We start from the raw sequence: 9,021 nt of genomic DNA, 5'->3' as shown, positions 1-9,021 counted from the left end.
AAAACTCGAAATATGGTCTGATGCGCCGCCACAAGCGGCGGTCAGTGGGCGGTCAACGCCGGTCAACCACCTCAGATGGCAAAGTGACCAACTACAAACTGGTTCAAAATGAAAGGGTGATCGACTTCCATACCTGGAGCTAAGTCTGGTTTGGCCTAGATCGTCCTAGATCAAGCGTTGAAGTTGGATTAATCCGGAGCGTCTGATCAGATTCCAGATTAAATCAGGGACGTCGAAAAAGTCAAACCATGATCTAGCGTTCTATACAAAAAATCGTGATGAAAGGCTTACATGGGGATGATCAGCATGAGGAGGAGATCACGAAAATGGGGACGATCGGCCCATGCAACGCCGGAAAAATGGTTTTCCGGTCGGGTCGGGTTCACCTAGCTGGGGTGTCTTCGATCTCCATCTGGGGGCAGCGGCGGGGCAAGGCGGTGGCAGGGAGCGGCTGGGCGGCTCGAGGCGACCTCGGGGAGGGCCGGGTCGTGGCCGGAGGAAGAGCGACGGCGCCGCTGGCGTCGGGTCGGGTCGGCGGGTCGGCAAGGGTGGGGAGGGTTTTGCGCGAGAGAGAGAGAGAGAGGGGGGACTATTCCGCAAAAAAACAAATTTTTTGTCCTTAATGAAAAAAATCAGATATTTTTCCTATTTATAGAAAATTCCCAATTTTCAAATATTCATAACTTAATCATACGAACTCCGAATATTGCGTTCCACATGTCCACGAACTCGTATCGACGAGCTCTACAACTTTCATGAAGGAAGTTTTCCCAAATTTTGAACGTATAAAAAGTCAACTTTGTTGACCCCCTAAAAACGTTCGTTTTCGAAAATAAAATCGTTCGAACTAATTCCACAACTTTTCCAAGCTTCGTACTCGCTCCTACTATCGTGAAATCATTTCTAAAAAAAACCACGGAATTTAATTTGGATTTTCCGGGGTATTACAGTCTACCCTCCTTAAAGAAATTTCGTCCCGAAATTTGAGCGTAAGTCAATTTCCTCTTGATTAAGGTTGACCTAACCATCGAATCTCCATCTTTCCCAAAGCTGTAGTAATCTACAAAGCCTCAACCCTTGTATAAAAATACATTCCTATGGCCACTAAATCCTTTCATCACAAACGTAAACTCACACAACAACTGCTCAACAACACTCCACATCACATACACAAAATCGTCACATGGATCATCTCATAGATCCTCACTCTGTACTGGCATACAAGCACAGTAAACACTCCCACAAAGTGTTTCGCTACTCAATTAGCATCACGGTAAATCTCCATAGTAAAACTTAAGCATGCACCACTCTTCACAACCATAGAGATGCATCACTCAAAACAAATCATCCCCAAAAGCACGCCAATTAATTATGTCACCCAATGATGATGACTTGGGCTTGCTCAATCCTTGGGCTAAGCACTAGGGCTGGCCAATTGGGCCGAAGAAACCGAACCATCCACATTTCGAACCGGCCCAAACCACTTTGGGTTTAACATTTGGGCCTACTATTCGGGCCGAACAATTGGGCTTACTATTTGGGCCTACCAATCGGCCCACCAACTTCCAGCTCGGCTACGGTATGAAATTGTACATACCGTATATACGTATACATACCGTACAGATCGTGTATACGTATGCATACAGTACAACTGTATATACGTATGCATACTGTACAGACCGTATATACGTATGTATACCGTACATACCGTATATACGTCCGTATATCAAGCATATACGAGACCCAAAAATATTTGTAAGAGGTAGGGTTCGAACTCCCGACCTCAAACACGAAGGTTTTGCTCCCAACCACTGAAGCAAGAGCTGCCTTCATTAATATATGCTCACGTGTTATATTTATTATGTCATAAGTGACATAAATGAAATAACGGGGAAGGCAAGGTTCGAAACCTCAACCTGCCGCACGAAACCTTTGTCCCCCAACCACTGGAGCACAAGCTGTGCTTAATATAATGTGTACAAATTTTATACTTATTATGTCATAAACGAACATAATAAAAATAAACGAGAGGCGAGGTTCGAACCTCAGACCTCTTGTACACGAACTGTACACTCAACCACTCGAGCACGGCTGCTCACGTTATTATCCATACCAATCCTTTTATTTAAACCAACTGTTTCAACTGTTTCAACAATTCGGCCCAAAACATCCAAGACTGTTGCAGAAACCCAGCCCAACGTATCCAAAACTGTTTCAGAAACTCGGCCCATCATGTCCAAAACTGTTTCTGAAACTCGGCCCATCAGGCCTCCACCCACAGCTACAGTGATGCCTTGATCCGAGACAGGCCCAAGTACGGCCCACTTGTGTCACGGCTTATCCCTTCCGTGATTTACGGCAGTCAAATCTGCTTTCGGCTAAAGCTGTCTGCCACAGCATCTCGAGGTTCGGCCTGTCCCCTTACACGCTCTCCACGCGCCAACAACTTTTCCGGGTTTTCGGATGACTTTAATCCAACGCGTGGATTCAAATTCTGAGATCGTTCATCCAACGGTGGAGATCTGCTCACCTTGTTCTATAAATAGGTGCATTCTGGGGAAAAACTGTTCACTCCAAAAGAAAAGAAATTTTCTTCCGAGCTCAAGCCTTTCTCTCTCAACTCTTCAGCCTTTCTCTTCTCAAATCCTTTCTTCATCAATTTCAATCCTTCTCTTCTGATCTTCTCTCCCATCTAGTTGATTCAATCCCATCTTTCCTCTGAACTTTCAGATCTTCAATCTTTTCCTCCAAATCTTCAATCCTTCTTTCTCAGATCTTTTCTTCCATTTGAAGATTCGATCTCATCTTTCCTCTGAGAATCTCAGATCTCCAATCACCAGTTCAACAACTCCAATCCTTCTAACAAAATCTCCCTCAAACACTAAACCATGTATTCCTCGATTTCCACATCCTCTCACCCCATGACCCAAGAGCCACGAACTCTGCAACTAATGGAGCTCCAAACCCCGCAACAAATGGAACCACAACAACAGCAACCAACAGAGGAGGGAGGAAACACCCAAGCAGCTGGAAGTAGTGCCAACATGGATTTCTGGCGAAGCCGTACCAGGTGGATTCCTACTCCAGAACAAATAAGAATCCTCAAGGATCTTTACTATGTCAAGGGATTTAAGTGCCCAACTACAGAGCAGATTCACGAGATCTGTCTCCAGCTGAACCAGTATGGGTATGTTGAGGGTAAGAACATTTACTTTTGGTTCCAGAACGTCAGGGCTCGAGAGAAGCAGATGAATAGGTGTAATCAGGCTGCTCCAGTGCCCATGAGAACTAGTTCTCTTGGTACTGGTAGATCCATTGATCTCAATTTTGGGTCCACTGGTTCTACTGGTGCTGGTGGATCCATCGACATCAATTTTGGGCCAGCTGGTGGATCCATTGACATCAATTTTGGGTCCACTAGTTCTACTGATGATGGTAGATCCATTGATCTCAACTTTGGTTCCACCTATTCTACTGGTAATGAAGGATTTCTTGATTTAAATTCTGTTTCATATTCTTCCTCACACTTCAACACTAATACTAGTACAACTCTTTTGGCACAACAGGAGGACAAACATCCCTGCAACAACGAGGAGGAGATCACCAGGAGGTTCAAACTCTTCCTCTGTTCCCCGTGCACGGCGAGGACGTCTTTGGTAACCTGAAGGCTACTTCCGAGGAAGGTAGCGCTTTTGGTTACTATTCTGGTGGCTCAGGCGGTTACCACAGTGGCTCAAACGTTTCTCTTGAGCTCAGCCTCAACCCATCCGGAGCTGCTGACTAGGCTTAGTATAGCATAGTCCTCGCTTTTTTTTTTTTTTTTTTTTTTTTTTTTTTTTTTGTAATATAAACTCAATAAGATGGTGTGCATGTTTTCTTTCCTGTTTGTTTAACCAACAACAACACCAAGGATCGAACCTTGGTCACCCAATACTGTTTTCAAAACCATAAACAACTCTACTGCACACATCTTTCATAATGATGCAATAAAAACAATCACTCAAAAAGAATCCAACAATCAATTAAGTCGCATCGAGGTCTAGCTAGTATCCTCTGAGTCAAACCAAACACAACAATTTCATCGATAGGATTAGGGATTTATAAAGCTAAACACATCCTGAGTTAGCTAGGAAAAACCCACGTTTTTAGAGTTACTCTTACAACTCTTATAGAATCTCGATAATTCCATCTATCAATTGTTTCAACAAAAACTCACCACAATTCAATCCCTAACATTTAGCGATTCAGAAATCAAATCAAACTCCATATCACATAGTAATTCACTTGAACCACTATGGATACCTAACAAAATCACTAAAATCAATATCCGAAATTGCGTTTAACTATAACACCTAAAATCAATCACCACAGGCACACACTCTCATCCAACATCATTCACAAGAACTGATTCTAACTCTCCCAATTAATTACACCAAAATCAACTCCATTGCAAAACTTTAAGTGTCCCGCCTACTTAAACTTAAAACACACAACAACTTCAAATTCACTGCAGCCCATCTCCATACTACGATCCAAAACTTAAGAAAACTAGTTCACCACACAAAGGCCACAAAATTCAATTTCATTCACTTGAACAAAACTATATTCACAAGTCACGGTCAGGTCATCAACCCATGGTGTTCAAACGAATAAATTTCAAATCCAGTTTTCCTTGTGAATCGTAACGTATCGTTCCAAAATGATGCAAGTAACATCAACCACGTATATAAGACACATCTCGCGAACTCAATTCAAATTCAGAATCACCAAAACTACTACTAATTCCAATTCTACCAACAATCCTGATTCTGAAGGAATTATAGTACTCAACGACAACCCAAAACAATGGTCTCTCCTTTCTAACCATCGAGCACAAAATAAAATTCTTGTCTCGCACCTTAAACCCTGCTTAACAACTTACAAGCACAAGGAAGAAGTAACCGCAATAATTCCTTCCCTAACCGCAACACTACTCACAACTCCACATGAGTCAAGAATCTATTCAAGAACATTAGTATATCCAACTTAAAAAGGCAAAATTACCATCGATTAATACTCGTATCCACATTACAGACGAGCATAGGTCCAGACCATGCCTTCAACCAAACACTTCAACAATCAAAAGAACCTCATTTCCATAAAACAATCCTCGTTGACTTAACAGAGTTGAATCAAGAGGTTCCTATTCCTCAAGGATTGTAACTCGCGGCCACTGAACTTATTCTCATACGAACCTACAAGACAACTGTAAGGTTCTAAGTACAACCCCTTCGAATATCCATCACCTAAGGAGTATAGTATGCTTGGCTAATACTTGTATAACACTTAAAACACAGTATAAGTCAAATACAAATTCATATTAACCAAGTCAATACTATAGGGAATGTATTCACGTTCCCTAAACGACCTAGCGGCCTAAACAACTCCCAACACTCACGCATACCCAATGACTTAGCCAATACCAAAGAGCACACGATGGGGATCCGCTGCAGACTGGCCATCACTCGGAAGGTATTGACACATCACCAAATATGCACCTTACGCTCTGATACCAAACTGTCACGCCCCGAATTTTGAATAATAAATTCAAATCCGAAACCTGAATAATTACAATTACAAAAACCCAAATCTCGAAACTTCGAGTTCATTATTACAATTCACTCTCACAATATATTATAAAGCTCAAATGAGCATAACACACCTCACAACTTACAATTGTAGTAAAACTCTAACAATTGCTCTAACCGCACGATCACCGTCCTGGTTCTCCTGTCCTGTAGGATTACCCGCTACACAATTTGAATAGTGTACCGGGAGTTGCAACAACACAAAACCCGGTAAGCTTTTTACAGCCAGTATGAGTAAACAAGAAAGAACTGTTGATTTATTAGATTTCAAGACTACCACAAACCCACGTTACTTTCTCACTCTCATATATATATATAGACACTTATGAGTTACTCTCAATTTAGCTCATAAGATCACTCACTCTCATATATATATGTAGACACTTATGAGTTACTCTCAATTTAGCTCATAAGATCCCTCACTCTCATATATATATATAGACACTTATGAGTTACTCTCAAATTCGCTCATAAGATTTCCCAACATTTGGTAGACAGACTCATATATATATATAGACCCTTATGAGTTACTCTCAATTTCCCTCATAAGGTTACCATATATATATTGACACTTATGAGTTACTCTCAATTTCACTCATAAGGTCACTCCACATTTGGCAGACAGACTAGAGCTCTAACTGAACGTAACCACTCGTCCGGCCACAGACGTGATTACGATTTAATACTATTAATAACCACCAGCCCGGTACGAGAGCGTGATTCACTAATAGATGCCATGGTCACCTCGTGACCTAGTGATCTCCACAGATCACAACAATTTATTGTTCCTCAACAATAAAACTCAACACCTCTCACAATATATTGTTTCTCAACAATAACTCAACACAACTCCAACAATACATATTATTTCACGTAATAATATATATACAGACATTCACACAGGAATGTCTAATACACCAACAATAGTTCATATGATTGCAAAATAAAGCAATTAAATATATTGGGTTCGTAATATGAACCACGTGAGGTTTACTCACCTCGATAATCCCGCTGCGTCTTCAATTCAGCTCAAAATACGATCCACAATCGTCCACCAACTCAAACCGTCAATCACCTAGTCCAATAATGATCTTGACTTAGCCAACAACTCAAATATGTAATTAAACGACGATCCAACGCTCAGATTCAAATTAAACGATGATCCAACGGTCGGATCTGAATTTAATGATGATCCAACGGTCGGATCCTCACGGATCGCCTTTAGGATCATCCTCCAAAATTATCACGAAGATCCAACGGTCAGATCTTCCTGAATCGCCTTTACTAACATCTCCACAAAATTATATGAAAATCCGACGGTCAGATTCTCACGAATCGCCTTCCGAATCACTATTTCTCAATTATACGAAGATCCAACGGTCGGATCTTCGCCCGTGACCTCACAAGGTCACCGGGACAGTCATACGATCAACATATCCAAAATTGAAGCAAAACCGATGGTCAGATCTTCACAGATCGTAAACCGAAGATAAACGTAAAAACGTTAAATAGTAACGTCAAAACGTAAATCCACTATTTATCAACTTTTTCTAACATGACCATGTTATATATCAAAACGCTCGTATGGATGCATAGATCATCGCCTAGATAATGAAAACTCGAAATATGGTCTGATGCGCCGCCACAAGCGGTGGTCAGTGGGCGGTCAACGCCGGTCAACCACCTCAGATGGCAAAGTGACCAACTACAAACTGGTTCAAAATGAAAGGGTGATCGACTTCCATACCTGGAGCTAAGTCTGGTTTGGCCTAGATCGTCCTAGATCAAGCGTTGAAGTTGGATTAATCCGGAGCGTCTGATCAGATTCCAGATTAAATCAGGGACGTCGAAAAAGTCAAACCATGATCTAGCGTTCTATACAAAAAATCGTGATGAAAGGCTTACATGGGGATGATCAGCATGAGGAGGAGATCACGAAAATGGGGACGATCGGCCCATGCAACGCCGGAAAAATGGTTTTCCGGTCGGGTCGGGTTCACCTAGCTGGGGTGTCTTCGATCTCCATCTGGGGGCAGCGGCGGGGCAAGGCGGTGGCAGGGAGCGGCTGGGCGGCTCGAGGCGACCTCGGGGAGGGCCGGGTCGTGGCCGGAGGAAGAGCGACGGCGCCGCTGGCGTCGGGTCGGGTCGGCGGGTCGGCAAGGGTGGGGAGGGTTTTGCGCGAGAGAGAGAGAGAGAGAGGGGGGACTATTCCGCAAAAAAACAAATTTTTTGTCCTTAATGAAAAAAATCAGATATTTTTCCTATTTATAGAAAATTCCCAATTTTCAAATATTCATAACTTAATCATACGAACTCCGAATATTGCGTTCCACATGTCCACGAACTCGTATCGACGAGCTCTACAACTTTCATGAAGGAAGTTTTCCCAAATTTTGAACGTATAAAAAGTCAACTTTGTTGACCCCCTAAAAACGTTCGTTTTCGAAAATAAAATCGTTCGAACTAATTCCACAACTTTTCCAAGCTTCGTACTCGCTCCTACTATCGTGAAATCATTTCTAAAAAAAACCACGGAATTTAATTTGGATTTTCCGGGGTATTACAGTATGTATGACATACATACATGTATGATGACATACAATACATACATGTAGAATTTTCCACAACGACTCGTTTAGTGAGAAAATTTAAGGGTTCAATTCTTTTCAAAATATTTGATCATACTGATATTAAAAATGATAAGTATCTTTGAAAATATATTTTACATACTAATATTTGTCGATATTTGTTGAAATTTCTATTGACACTAGAAATTTCCATCAAAATATCATAAATTAAAAATACTGAAATTTTAGTCAAAATTAAAATTTCAAACATGCACAAAATCCTAATTTAAGTTTTCCCAAAACGGCGGGTCTACGACAACCGTTTTCTCTTCTGACTACGGCTGAAATTGGCGTGCTATGGCTCAAGTATTGGCTGACGGCTGTGTCTCAATGTAAAACCCACGTTTTCTTCATCTTTTTACGAACACTTTCTGTTTACTTTTCTTTTACTCTATGTTCTAACTTCTGTTTCTATTGGTTGGCTTCAAAGTAACCCAATAACCCCATTAATTTTTTTCTTATTTCATAAACCCCCCAGTTATCATCCTGTCTTTGCCTATATCTTCTCGGAAACCCCCCAGTTATCATCCCGTTTTTGTCCTATATCTTCTCGTAAGAGTGAACGATGCCACGTGGTGCGGTTGACGTATGTAAGATTCTCTCATTAGCTAAAGTTATTTTTCTTATACAAAAGCAAAAACAAAAAATGAACTTTATAAAAAAATAAAATAAAAAAACAATTTCACAAAAAATAATGAATACACAATGTCATTCCAAAGGTAAAATGAATAAGAGAAATTTTATTCACACACCTCTAAATACTAAAT

This window comes from Rosa rugosa, chromosome 2 (assembly GCF_958449725.1).
Source record: "Rosa rugosa chromosome 2, drRosRugo1.1, whole genome shotgun sequence".
NCBI lineage: Eukaryota > Viridiplantae > Streptophyta > Magnoliopsida > Rosales > Rosaceae > Rosa > Rosa rugosa.
This window is presented reverse-complemented; position numbering follows the sequence as displayed.